Source organism: Pteropus medius, unplaced genomic scaffold (genome assembly GCF_902729225.1).
Source record: "Pteropus medius unplaced genomic scaffold, Ma_sr-lr_union100, whole genome shotgun sequence".
Classification (NCBI taxonomy): domain Eukaryota; kingdom Metazoa; phylum Chordata; class Mammalia; order Chiroptera; family Pteropodidae; genus Pteropus; species Pteropus medius.
Window position 1 is genome coordinate 6,688,049 of NW_024349224.1, and position 14,208 is coordinate 6,702,256.

General features: G+C 40.8%; 1 long non-coding RNA gene across 20 annotated transcripts in view; it reads right to left on the reverse strand.

Moving 5' to 3' along the window:
- LOC120617283 (uncharacterized) overlaps positions 1 to 12,363 on the reverse strand; it is a 52,172-nt gene extending 39,809 nt beyond the window's left edge. For 3 of the 20 annotated variants that reach the window (XR_005656864.1, XR_005656855.1, XR_005656854.1), the window contains exons 1-6: positions 12,300 to 12,362; positions 8,688 to 8,810; positions 8,186 to 8,309; positions 7,199 to 7,264; positions 6,510 to 6,588; positions 1,131 to 2,617 (exon numbers count right to left, since the gene is read on the reverse strand). This is a non-coding gene — a long non-coding RNA (uncharacterized LOC120617283). The other 17 variants (XR_005656865.1, XR_005656870.1, XR_005656871.1 and 14 more) reach the window with 13 other exon arrangements.
- Positions 12,364 to 14,208: the final 1,845 nt, after the last annotated feature.

Here is a 14,208-nt window from a genome sequence, read left to right on the forward strand (position 1 = left end):
GGTACATAAAGATTCCACATGTGCATACTAGCTTTCACCCAGGTCATTTTTAAGGGCAGGGATTTTGTGTTATCTTATGTCATTTGTATCACTACAGTCATGACCACAATGGGCTAAAGACGAGACTATAGTTAGTAGCGATGAAAAATGGGTCCCCTGAGCCTGGTGCTTCACTCAGAAAAGTTAAAGATTTATAACACTGACTTTTATTAGAAGGATCACTATAACCAGTTAACCACATCCAATGTTTCTTTAAAAAAAAAAAAAAAAGAAGCTACATCTTCCATCAATTTTAAAGTCAATATATATGATGAAAGATCAGAGTAAAAATTATTGAATATTCTTTCAGTGGGTCTCCCCAAAAATATAGCATACACGATTTTACACATACCTATGTCTCAGTAAGTTCAATTTAACAATATAATTTCCACCAGGATTTGGAACAGAGCTGTTTCTTGCATTAAACACCCTGTAAAATAGTTGTGTTTTTAGGAGCTATGTACTAGGGAAAAATACTTAAATTTTTTTTTCTTTTTCCTACTGAATACATATAGTTGAATTAAATAAGCATTAAATGCAACACCACTGATCACAAATTATAAAGATAATCAATTAATTCCATAAATAAAAAATGCAGGGAAGATGATAGCAACAAAAGCTAAAGTGTCTATAAATTCAGAAATTATTATAACATATACGTGAATGTCAAGTCTCTGTTAACACTTGGAAAATTCCCCCCAAGTTTCTCCAAGCAACCTGTCAGCTTTGCAACATCTTTCTACAGCATGTCTACCTTTATTCCTTTACATAGAAGGTGTTTCCCCCCAAAAAAGAAGCAATTTTTTAAAAAGTATTTCTCTAAAAATAAGAAAATGCTTTTTGGTATCTGGCTACAAATGATTTATGAGAGTGTGCATGTTTTAAGATCCTAAACAAATCCAGTTAAAGCAAAAACCCCACAAAAATGTAGGTGTCCTCCTTGTCTTCCCTTCCACACACATGAAATCACTTCTAGTCTTAAAAAGAAATACTCTATATAATGATCATATGAACCACAATGCACTCCTGGGCATTTATCCCAGGAAAGTGTGAACTTATGTTCACACAAAAACCTGTAAACGAATGCTTACAGCAGTTTTATTTGTAATAGTCAAAACTGGAAACTCTTGTCCCAACTGATGATGGTTAAACCAACCACGGGCCAATCACACCACAGAATACTACCCAACATGAAAAAAGAACCAATTATTGATGCATGCAAGTTGAATCTCCAGAAAATTATGCCTAGTAAGAAAAGCCAATCCTAGAAGGTTACGTACTATGCGATTACATGTATGTAACATTCTTGAAAAGACAAAATTTTAGAAATGGAGGACAGACCAGTGGCCGGTAGGGCTGAGGGAAGGGCGAGGAGAGAAGTGAGTATAGACTCCGACGGCACGAGAGATCCCGTGGTGAAGGAAGCGCTGTGTCTGACTGTGCCCATGCCGGCGTCCAGGCCGTGGTGCTGCACCACGTGCTGTAAGATGTCACTGCTGGGGCAACCGGAAAAGGGTACAAAGGATCTCTCCATTACTTAGTACAACTGCATGGGAAATCTATAATTATCTCAAAATACAGCATTTAAGATTAAAATAAAAAAGAAATACTCTAGTGTAATAAATTGACTCTGCCATATTGAGATCTGAGCTTAAGAAGTCATCACAGCACTTTGATTCTTGTAAAAACTACAGGAGCAGATGAAGTACTAACTGGGTTACTTGCAGCAGTTCCCGCGAGTGGCATCGGCATCTGCGGATCTCCCCAGGTCCCCCCACCCCCGGCCAAGGGCCATCCTGTCAGACACACCCCTTCACAGTGTTCACACCACAGGGGCTGGACGCCTGCCTGCCACAGGAATCCTGTTTTCCTATGTCACCACGAAGGCCACAACAAGGAGTTTCGCAATGGCAGGGCAAGTCATTATTATTCAGTCTCCTCAAATGTAAGAACTCTGTGAAAACTGCATGTCAACCTTCTTTACATAAATCAAATGTTCAAACACATAGCAAACGCCCTGCCAGTCAAGGCAACTATTTCTTGTACATGAGTTGAGCTAATAGATTTGTTGAGGAGAAAATGTTCTATTCCAGAGGGACTAATATAATTAAAATATATATGGACATGTATCAAGTCTTTTTTCTCCCCAAAACATAATAAGGTCACATTAGAAAGAAATTTTAAACCTACTCTAACGACAATGGATTGCCAAAAGAACTGCTATAATGGAGAAAGGCATTTTTTTGAGGCCTCTTTTTCAGGTATAAACATTCATTCGACCCAATAAAGGCATTTTAGAAAAAAAGTCAACATATAAAGTTGATTTTCTTCTAAACTTTGATTAAAACAGAAAATGTTTGCTGATACTCTACAATACTAAGCACTTCAAGTAAAACTGGTGAACAAGGAGCGCAAACGTTCTTCAGAATGACAACTGAGGATTTTAATTAGAAAAATACTATAGTCTACAAATAGGAACATCCAAAACATTTAAACCACTTGAGCCCTTGGATTTTTCCATGTCCTTTGCAACTAGATTGAGCAGACCCCAGGAAATTTCAAAGACCGACAGTTGAATCTGAAAGAAAAAAAAATCCATTTATTTGTCATGATCACTGTCACCATCAATCCCTAATATCTTACACTCCACCAACTGCACTTAACTTTGCCATGCACTTAACTTATGCTCAGGAGAAGACAAATCACTAATCGATTATGTACACTAATTAAAATGCTACCTTTAGGAGGCATTTCAATAACTTTGTAGCAGGGGTGAGTATTTCTTGTTTACTTTTAAACACATTTGACAACCCCTGAGCCAGGATGCACTGAACATTTGCAAACAATGCTACAGTCTACATAAACTATCAAACTGCCCCCTAAAAGTAGTACTACAATTCTGCAACTGGTGAGGTCACATGGGAAATAGAATTATATGCTAATTTGTTCCTATATTAAGTTATCCTAGAGCGTCAGATCAAACACAGTAAAATGAATTCTGGAAAAAAAAAATTAAGTAGATTGGTAATGTACTGTAGCAAAGCAAACTGTTTATCTTAATAGATACAAATCCATGAAAAATTTTTAAAACCAGGGTATTTTCACCTTTTCGAAAGCTAAATGTTTTAACCAACCCCAGGCAATGACTTGCATGATTTAAAAACATTGCATAAAGATTTTCCCTAAAGGAGAACAAGGGCAAGTTATTTTTTTTTTTCAAGGAGAGAAAAGAGATGGAGAAGGGCATAATATCCAAAAGAGAATTTCTCCAGAAAAAGTTTTACTTTATCAAATATTTAGTAGATATAATTCACAAAAAGTTCTACACAGGTACTGTAAAATGAACATACAGGTTTAAACTAAATAATGGGGTCAAAAGTTCTGACCATAATACATTTATTATTCTACTTATTATCCTTGCATGGATTTATCTGAAGAAAAATATGCTTTATTTAAAAATAACTATCAAAAACTCTATATCCATGTTTTTTCCTGGAAGGCATATCTCTAGATATGCCTTATCCATAGATACATTCTATGACTACTACACCGACTTAAAAAACCATAAACCAAATTAATCGTTGAAGAATTTGGACTACCAGGTTTATACATAATGATGGTACATCCCTCATATTTCTATCTTCAAAAGTTCTTTTAATAGAAAAAGGGAAAGAATTTGGGGGAAGGGGTGGTGGAAAAATAAAATCTTATACCATCTGAAACCATGGGACCAGTATTTTATAAAGCATCTAGTTTGTTGCAAGACACACTAAGATGAGTGACAGAGACTGTCGGTGTCCCAGACAGATACCTGGGAAAAATAAATAAAATAATTTTTTGTTCTAGAGTCTAGTCTTTTTCCATTAAAAGATATGTTTACATTGCAACATTTCCAATGCCATGCTACAAGAGGACCAGGACTCACGAAGAGCCATTTGAATTTCCTTTAAATCATAACTAATTTTTAATTTCTAAAGGGATTTTACCTCTCGCTTTTAATAAGATTTTATCACTATTAGTTATCATAAAATATGTTAGGTTCCCATGAAATATCAGTTTGACATCTTGTTTAAACACTTACTTTTCTTCTATATATTACTATTTTCCCCTCACCAAGTGAGATATGGAGATACTTATTCAGGCATAAAATCTTCAGGCTCCTTGATGGACTATAAAATAAAGCTATATCCGTCTCTGCTATCATTCGTTTGAAAGACCTTATTATGTATTGAGATCTTAATCCATAAAAAGGTGAGAATTACATTTAAAGAGGGGGTAGAAGTCTGACAAAAATGAAAACACGCACTGATGCCTACAATATCAGGACTTAAGTAAATTAATCTTCATTCCCACTGAAAGCAATCTGATGTCCAGGGACTGGGAATTATTCTACCATAAAATACGGCACATTAAATACTACAATATCCCATTTGAAATGTCTTAGGATAATTATTATGTCACCTACAAATGACTGTATATATAGTTATATTTTAATATTCATTACTGTAAATTCTAATGCAAAACATGTCGAAATTGTAAAAATATTAAGTAAGTTAAAGATAAGATCAAGTAGATCAATAGCTATGCTATGGCTAAGAGTAAGACTCCAAATAAAATCTGAAAAAGAATCGATAAAAACAAGGGCAAAATATTTGGACCCTGGTTATCACAAACGACACTATCATTCCTGATGGTTTGCATATAAAACTCCTTATCTCCACTAGCTAGTTGAAAAGAATGAAAAGCTTCTTAGAACCAGCTAAAAAGAAAGTCTTTACCGTGCTCCTTGAAAAAGCTCATTTTCACATTACTCAGGCTTCATTATGCTAAATCAATATTCGTTTAGTCACTGGGGTTATTGACATATTTTAAAATAAAAGTATACCCTTCAGCTACTGCACTCATTACAGGTAATTTGTCTTGTCAGAGAGCAGGGAATATTATCCTAGTCTTTCAGGGGCTGACAGCCCATGGAAATACCTCCCCATGGTTACAACTGTAAATAATTTTAAGGTAAAATATTGAAAAATCAATGACTGTTTCCTGCAATCTGTCACAAACAAATCAATCATAATCTGTACTGCCAGAGAGTATGATGTGAAGGAGATGGGAGCAGATGTAATTCTTGGCTGGAATCTCTCATTTCAAAATCACTTCACATAATGGTGTCATCATTTAAACACTTAACAGTCAGTGCAACTGCCACTGTAACGTCTAGTTGGACAAAACCACAAGGAGGAGGAGGAGAAATGCCATCACTATTATGTTAACAAACATTTAATTTAAATGGCTGCTGTATTAGAAAAATCCAGCTGAAAACTCTTCTACCTAACCCCTGTCAGAGTTCTAAATTCATCAGGGCTGCTTTTCTAGGTACTAATGCTTAATAAATTAGCATATGACTCAAAATTTGACTCTCTAACGCATGTCTACCTATTGTTTTAAAAGTCTATTATAGAGAATAAAATTTGGAATTAATAAATGAGACATCTGGATTGTGGAATGCCCATAATTCGATCTATATAACAAAGACAAAAAATAGTGTCAGAGATGTCAAGATTATACTTTTAAAGTAGGTCTAGAGGTCTCAGTTGCCCAGATATTAAATTTTATATTTTCCTTCTATTAATGAATATTAAATTTCAACTTTGTAATATTATAGCATATTTTAAGATGACCAGTAAGACCTATTAGTCAATTCAAAAATAGCCTTGCATTCCATACATACGCTACATCATAAAGCGATGTTTTAAAAGCCGGAGTACTAACCCAAGTATACGAAGTGTAAAAGTTGGTCCAGGTCATAATATTGAATTGTTCTGCAAACGTAAACTGCTTTTCAAGTAATCACTTTGATACCACCGTTTTTTTTTCCTAGGCTACATTTTAATGGTTTCCTCAGCTGTTTACAACCTCCACCTAGGCATGAATCAAAGAATCTGAGATTGGTATTATTTCCCCTTCCTGTTGTGTTAACCACATCACTTGATTGAAAGATTAAAGAGTCTTTTCCTGAAGATTTTTGTTTTTAAATGCATACTAGCTCCTCTAATAGAAGAAATTAATTTTATCACATTGCTTACCAATTTCCTAATGATATAATTAGACATCACGAAGCCCTTTATTTTCCTACTAATATCCCTCCACAGATAGAGTTCAGGGAGTAGATAGTTTTGGTGACTAGAAAAGTATATGATTTTTCTTAAAAAGGAAAAAAAAAAAAAAAGACATAAATGCCATTATACAATCAAGCCTGCATAAACAAACATTCTTAGATGTAGTAACTAGTCTTTTATGAGGTTTACATTTTTAATGTAACCTGCATATTCAATGTTGCGACCTAGCTTTAGAAGACAGCTTTTCTTATTGGTACAAAATAAATATCATTTTTATTCTTCGAGACTCTTAGATCCATCCTTTTAACACCAACATTAGGTTTTTGAAAATGAAACAGCATGTGAAGAAATTACCGAAGAGATCCAGAATAATACGGAGTCCTCCACTCCATCTGAATCCCTGAGACAGCTGCAAAGTGAGCAGTAAGCCAACCTAATGAGAAGAAAAGGAAAGCATTACTCGTAGCCTAGGATTACACGAAAAATGGAAAGGGACTTAAAGCTGTGAACGAGGAACAGAACCCGTGTGTGTGAGCTCCTGGCCTGCGGTGCACCAGCGCAGCAGGGGCTGGGCCCGGCTGACTCCCTGGCAGAGCTCTGGAACCAGTTGTCAACCACCACGTCTCCCACTCGGAGTTTGGTTGTGGCTGGCAATAAATCGGCCTGCAGAAGAGAGCATTCCCCCAGAGGAGGTAACAAAGACTGGGAGATAAATGAGGACGGCTCAGCAACCTGCTAAATGCACGCACATCAACCACAAACTGAAATGACATCTACTAGAACTGTGCAGGCAACCATCACAGATCGAATTCTCAGAAAGACGCTATTTTAAGGGTGCTGAGTATGCCTAGATGAGATTTCTCAGCTCTCCAAAACACAACCCATAGCTCTAAGAGGAGCAGCTCAAAACCTTAGCACAGAGAAATCAGATCATTTTCATATCTCAAATGTAAAGAAATTGCTGTCTACTAGATAAAGTTCTTATATGTAATAAAGGCTTAGGATTACAGAGGAAAGTATTCTTTTAAAAGAGATAATGTTACCTCCCTATCTTCGGAATCTCCTCCTTCCAATAGCCAGTATAGTAGCTCCATTATGAACTGTAGAGTCTTAAAAAGAAAAACAGCAATAGTTAGCTTCATCTTTCCTATCACTTCCTTCCTTCGTGGAATTACAATTTAATTACCGATACTTCAATTGATTTTATTCCTGAATGATACATTTCTCAAAGAGCATACTCTGGCTATTTCCACTAGAGAACATTTAGTACAACCTTCTCAATTAATCAAGCATAACCTATTACTGCTGAAAGGACATGTTTTCTTCATATTCTCAAAAGAGTGGGGACCCTCCCACTCCCCCGTACTTATTTTATATAAAAGGGGTATGAGTTTTAATACATTTGAATACCATGAATATACATGACATATAAATCTTAAGTATAAATTTTGGCTGACAACAGATATAAAACTCAACCAATTCACATATATGTTTAGATTTTTCTTAGATTTACCTTCAAGAGCAAAAACAAACAAACAAACAAACAAAAACCAATCCTCTTATCTTTTAAATTCAATAACTTTATATGTGGTTAAAAAAGAAAAAACAACAAAAAAAAAACTAACCTTAAAGGCAAACAAAGAGAAATCAGATTGCTTGCTGCTTAACATTTTCTTTGTGTTTGTGTTGCGTATTTTCTAACTCACTGTATGCTTCCACTCTTGGTCACACACACGAAAGCCCACCTCCATAAGACATCATCAGTGATAGGGGAACACAAGTATGCTATTTAAGAACAATTATGTACTTCATACTTAAGATTCACTTTAATGCCTTTCAAAGTATTCACAGAGAAGCATTTCTTCTATTTCAGACTCCACTGCCTTCTGTAAAATTAGCTGTGTTTTGGTCACAGAACCACCTTTTTTTACTTAACAAAATATTCTCTATCATGAAATCCAGCTCCTTGCTCTCCCCACTACACAACAGAAATATTCCGCAAGATAATTTTTTCTCATAGCTGCTCTCACCTGCTTATAATCAGGAGCCCCAATTTTGATGAGAAATGACAAGCTGTACACACAACTGTGTCTTCTTTGTCATTAACAGAGTTTAGTACTCGTGACTGGACGTGGTACTCCCACTAAATTTATTCTAAAAAGAACCGGGTAATGAAAATAACCAAAAACTGTAAGTTGGTATAAACACATTATTTCCTTTAAATAACAATTCAATTTCTAGAAAAGATCATAACCTTAGTCTTAATTTTTATGAAAAGCATCAAGTTTATAAATTTCACTATCCAGTGATATCATTAAAAATAACTTCAGGGTATTTCCATGTATCAAAAATTTTTCCATTTACTGAGGCTTTGTTTAATGCATTAGTAAAATTTTAATAACCAAAAGCTCCAAATGACATTCTCTACATTCTGTGCTTAGTCCCTGTTATCAATATAAATACTTTGGAGAAACTAACAGCGATGCTATTTGAGGTTCACTCCACACACAGGCACACTGTGCAGACACTCACTTGCCGATGAGCCTGGCGATGCGCAAGGACAAAGTTCAGTCAACATCTGGAGGAACCCCACAGTTCAGAAGTCAACTGAGCTGAAAATATCCGAATGTGTTACGGAAGCATCATACTTATCACCTGCACAGAAAATGGAAATGATTCTGTTTAAGGAAACACAGAAGGCCAGTTAAATACTTTTGGGATATTAGATATGAATATCTAATCTAATTTTCTCCAAGGTATCACTCCATATTATGGCAAAAAATAAAATAAATAAATAAATAAAAAGAGTTGTATCAAGGTATGAAATATAATTAGCCTGAGAAAAGGGTAGAAAAATGGATTACATAAATGACAACTGCAGGAGAAAATGATATTCTCTTCTCCTGAACAAATGTTAGGTGCATCCTCACTAATAAAGACTTAAACTCAAACTACATTACGACATACTGGTTTTCAATTTTGAAGCATCTAAGTTAATTTGCCAAGCTAAACTGGTGCTCAGGTATACTCGAGCTATAAAAATATTGCAGATTTATGCAGAAATAAGTCATAGGAATCACACTTCACAGTAGTGCTATAAAAGCAAACCAGTCATTACCAAGCAAGAAAAAATAATTCCAAGATTTTACATCTTCTGAGAGTTGCATCAGCTGCTATTCTATTAAGAACAATTATCCTCTATAAAACAGGTAACAATTATACCAAAAAGATGTCAGAAATCCAGAATCCAGTACAATGTCGAAACTGAAGGGAAATATACAAAGGTATTGCAATATTACCACAAAACGGGCTGTGCTATCTCAGTTAAAACATTATTCCAGACCGATACTGTTTTCATAATCTGTAATTCACTCGAGGTTACATGATTTCATTTACTTGCACGTTATCGACTGAAGAACATTTAAAATTTTTCTAAGATTTCTATAATGCAAAAATATATCAATTATTAGTGTGAGTCGTTAAAATACATGATAGGTTATTAGTTCACATTGCTACTTCATTTCTTTTAACATAGCATATCAAATTTGAAAATAATACATGGATAATAGCATGGAGAAGCTGATCCTAGCTATCAGAAAAAAAATTCTGATGGGGGAGTTGGGGGATCAGTAAAGCACTTATCTCAAAATTATTGCTCTTGTTTTAGTTTCAACAAACAAATCTAAATGAGTCTTTGATTTGAGTTTACCGTGTAATTCTAGCCAGCTAATTATGCTTGGAGTCACGAATGAGCTGTGACTCTACACCTGGCTTCTCCGATCATATGCCTATGGCCACCTCCACTTTCATTTCCTCTTTCTACAATGAGTTTTAATATTAAAGAAAAACAGTCACACATCTTACATACAGACTGATGGACAGCCAGCTTCCAGGAAATCATGATCTACAAAGGGGGCGGGGGCGGGGGACTCTTAATGCAATACTTATGTTAAAGGGTATTAGGTGCTGGGTAAGCCAAGTATAATATGATCAACAGTATCCGTCTTGCTATTGTTTTTGCATTCAGAGATTTGAAGCCAAGGACAGTAATATTAATTAAGTGGTCATCCAGGTTATGATTCATATCCTTAATCTAATAGAGGCTAAATGCACTATTCACTTGCTCATCAATTCAAATTTGCAGAACGATATTTTGGAAAAAGAAAACAGTCTTTTTTTCTATTTCTGGAAATAAAAAACAAGGCATTCCATAAGCAATGTAGCTAAGTATCTGATGATATGAAAAAAGAAATTGTTTTAGATCATTAAAACATTCTAGGAGACTGTTTTCCAAAAAATGGAGGGGCAAAAATTTGTAATATATTTACCTTTTTTTATTATATTCCTGTTTCTGCACATCAAGCATGCCTTCCTCTGCAGATTTATTCTGAACACTAATAAACGTGTTTAATATACTGCTCTATTTATGCTTTTCTTTCTAAATTAGTAACCATTATTCCACAAAGAGCACAAAGAAAGCCGACAAAGGCATTGCCAAAAAGCCACAAGTAGTATTAGGACATGCCAGAACACCTAACATTAAACTATCATTTCTCTCTACAACTTCTGTTGCCAAAGTGCTCACAAAATCTGGAAGCTCAAAGACAGGTTTCAAGTGCAATTAAATTCTCCAAAAGCAAAACTGTACAAAAATAGGCCGCCCTTCTTATGTCACCATTTTATAGACAACATTTTCTCAGGATCTTAATTAAGATAACGATGCACACCTGTGTCAACATTCTCTGGAAAGACAGCCTTATCAATCATAATCCTTTAAGTACACTCCAAAACAGCAAAGCGATATGACAGAAGCAATCTGTTGCCTTTCCTAGTCAGTGCTGTGTCTCTCCCACAAGAATGATGAGATCTTTAAAATACAGCAGACCTACTTTTATGAGTCTTTAAAGTTTTAACTGTAAACAGTTATTACACTAAATAAACAGGAATAACCTCTTTTGCACTTGATTTAAACAATGACAACTGTACAGCCAGAACTCGAAGAGCAAGCTCTTCTGCAATGTCTCAGCAATACAGCTGTGGATCTTATTTTAAAGTTTTCAGTTTTAAGAGTTATGCATATCTGGATCCGTGCAGACACGACAAACCAATAAATCCTTATGAACTTTTAAAATTAGAATTCTATAAGTCCGACGTTAAAAACAATCAGGGCATACCTATTCCTAGTCTAAGTTAAAATGTTCAGAAAGATACAAATGCAATAGTTAGCTCCCTCCTCGCAAACGAGTCGTCTTGGTAACCTGAAATAAGAGGTAGATGGCTAGCTGCCACCTGTGCTGGGGGAGAAAGCTTCAGTGACAAGAGCCTAGGGAAACTAGTACTAACAAGCAAGCAGGTCCCCAAACGGGAAAGCTGATGAACAAAGGAGGGAAAAGTGGGGAGAGGAGAACCTATCATCACCACCACAAGATAAAAAGTTAAAACCTCGTGTTTACCACAAAAAAAAAAAAAGAAAAGAAAAGAAAGGGAAAAAACCGTGAAAGCTTTCATATGAAAACGGAGAAAACCGGCCGGGTGCGATCTGAATTCCGTGTGCCTGCTAATGACCAGCTCTTCCCTTTCATATATTAACACAAGTGAATCTCAGACGCCGGGCGGCCGCGGCCAGCCGCGCTGCAGAGCCATCAATGTGCAAATAAAGCAGAAAATAGAGACATCCTTAAAAAATGAGTCTTAAATTTGACGTAGAGCGGAGGTGACAACCACAGCAACAGAACCATAAATTCTGAATGCTTCAATATCTTTCAGGATTCTCCCGTCTTGAGACCAAAAAAAAAAAAAAGACAGTAAAAGAAAAGGGGGAAAAAAGTGGGGGGTGGGGGGACAGCCAGCGGCCCAGAGCGGCAGGATGATCTGAAGATGCCGGTGACAAACTCAGATGCTCAGCGGCACAAACCTCCACGGTTCCATTTCCGAAATCGGCATCCTGGACGACAGCCGAGGATGAAGCCGCCGCGCGTGGATGGAGGGGACACGCCCACGCGCGCGCCCGCCCGAGGACCGTGACAGCAAGGGGAGGCCCGCCCCACACTTACGGTGCACCAGGGGACACGAACGCGGCTCGAGGGGCGAGACGCCCGGCCGCGACGGGGCGGGGACCGGCGGGACGGAGCGCGCGGGGCTCACCTCTCAGGCGCGGCGCGGGCCGCGGACGCTCCCTCGTGGCCGGCGCGCGCGAGCCGCTACCGACCGTTACCGCGAGGGGCTGCGGCGGCAGCGGGCGGAGCCTGGGGCGGTCGCTGAGGAGCGGAGGGGCCGCGAAAGGCGGGAGCCGACGGAGCAGGGGCGTGGGGGACGCGGCGAGGCGCTGCCCGCGACCCCCCGGGGCCTAGAACGCGCGCCGCAGGACCCCGCTCCTCCGCCGCCCGAGAGGCCGCCGCCGGCCGGCTGCACGCTCCGTCCTCCTCGGGCCGTCCGGGCCGCTCGGCCTCGTCTCGGTCTCGGTGGGGCTCGCAGCCACCTCGGCGGGGCTGTACCCGCCGCCGCTGCCACCGGCTTCCCGTCTCCATGACAATAGTGCGCCGACGCCCCGCCCAGCCCCCCCACTCGGCGCCGTGACTCGGAGGGAAGGCGGCTCACGTCCTCGGGGGGCGGAGTCAACGGAGGCCAGAGTCCAATTAGAGGTGAAGGCAGCGGGGACAGGGCCGCGAGGACCGACAGGGTCTCGGGGAAGGTCCGCTCGAGGGGCGGGGCCTGGGGAGGCGTCAGGGCGCATGCGCGGAGTCGCGCCGCCCTGCGTGGAAGAGGGAGCCGCACCGGCCGGTGTGCGGGGGCCGGGTCTTAGGAAATAAAGTGTACCTCGCCCGTCGAAGTCATTGCCGGGCACTTTGTGTATAGTCGTGCCTCGGCTTGCGCGTGACCCCGTTATCCAGGGCCACAAAGTCCCGGATATACCGAGCTCCAGCGCAGTGCCCGACAATGTGCCAGCCCTTGTCCTGGTTCACCAGCGCCCCTGTCTGTCCCCGAGATCGAGTGCGCCTGTAGCAGCAGCTCGGGGTGGAGAGACGCGCAGAGGGTCTGTTTCGTGCTCTGTAGGGCCGTCGTGGGCAAAGGGCTCCGCCTGTGACTCAGTTGTGTGTGTTTGTCTTGCCAGCGCCTCGCTGAACAAACAGTAGTTGGGTTGGGCACTGCTCTGCGGTGTGTTTACAGTGGCGCACGGGCGCGTGCGAAGGGGACAGGGGCTCGCACCGTCTACCGCCACCACGGGCTTGGCGGGGCGAGCAGCGGACGGAAAGCGCCGAGAACCCAGCAGCGAGGCATTGGGTGGGGGGGAGTGGGGTCCGGAGACCTACTCCAGTGTAGACGCTTCTCCGTCCGGCAGCTCTTGCCCACTACCGCCACTCTAGTGAAAGGCTACCCCGGCACGTCCTGGGCCCCCAGTATCTTCTCCCTCGCCGTCTGGCGGGGAGTCGGTGGAAGGAAGGCCGGGTCCTTTACGTGCAGATGTCCAAGGCCTATCCCTCGCCCACCTGCTGCTGCTGCCGCTGCTGCTGCCGCTGCTGCTGCTGCTGCTGCTGCTGCTGCTGTTGGCGGAGAGGGACAGGAATCCCGGACTCCCTGCGCCCTGGCCGGCGGTATTCATCTGGCTCTCCCAGCGACCTTCATTGCGGGTCCTCAACTCGCTGACTTGAGGGAGAAGCCAGGGGCGGGGGGTAGGCGATCCGCCTCAGCGCCCGGCCTCCTGGCGAACAAGAAATCCGCTAACTACTCGATATACTGTGGCGAAGAGATAGCAGAGCGTTCGCGCCTCGTTCCTTTTGTGCTTAGGGACGGCCGGACCGGCCACCAGGGCCCGCGCTGCGTCGGAACCCGAGCTCCACACGGACTCAGCAGAGGAGGAAAGTTGGAAGAGATCGGCGCGCCTGGGATATGATTGTCATCCTGGGGCCGGCGCTCTAGAGTCAGAGAGTGAGAGAGAGAGAGAGAGAGAGAGACCGGAGGGGGAGGGGGGCAGAAAAGGAGGAGGGGTAGAGGAGGGCCGCGGAGGAGAGGCGGGCGCGAGGGAGGGGCGAGGGGAGCGCCAGCGAGCGGGAGA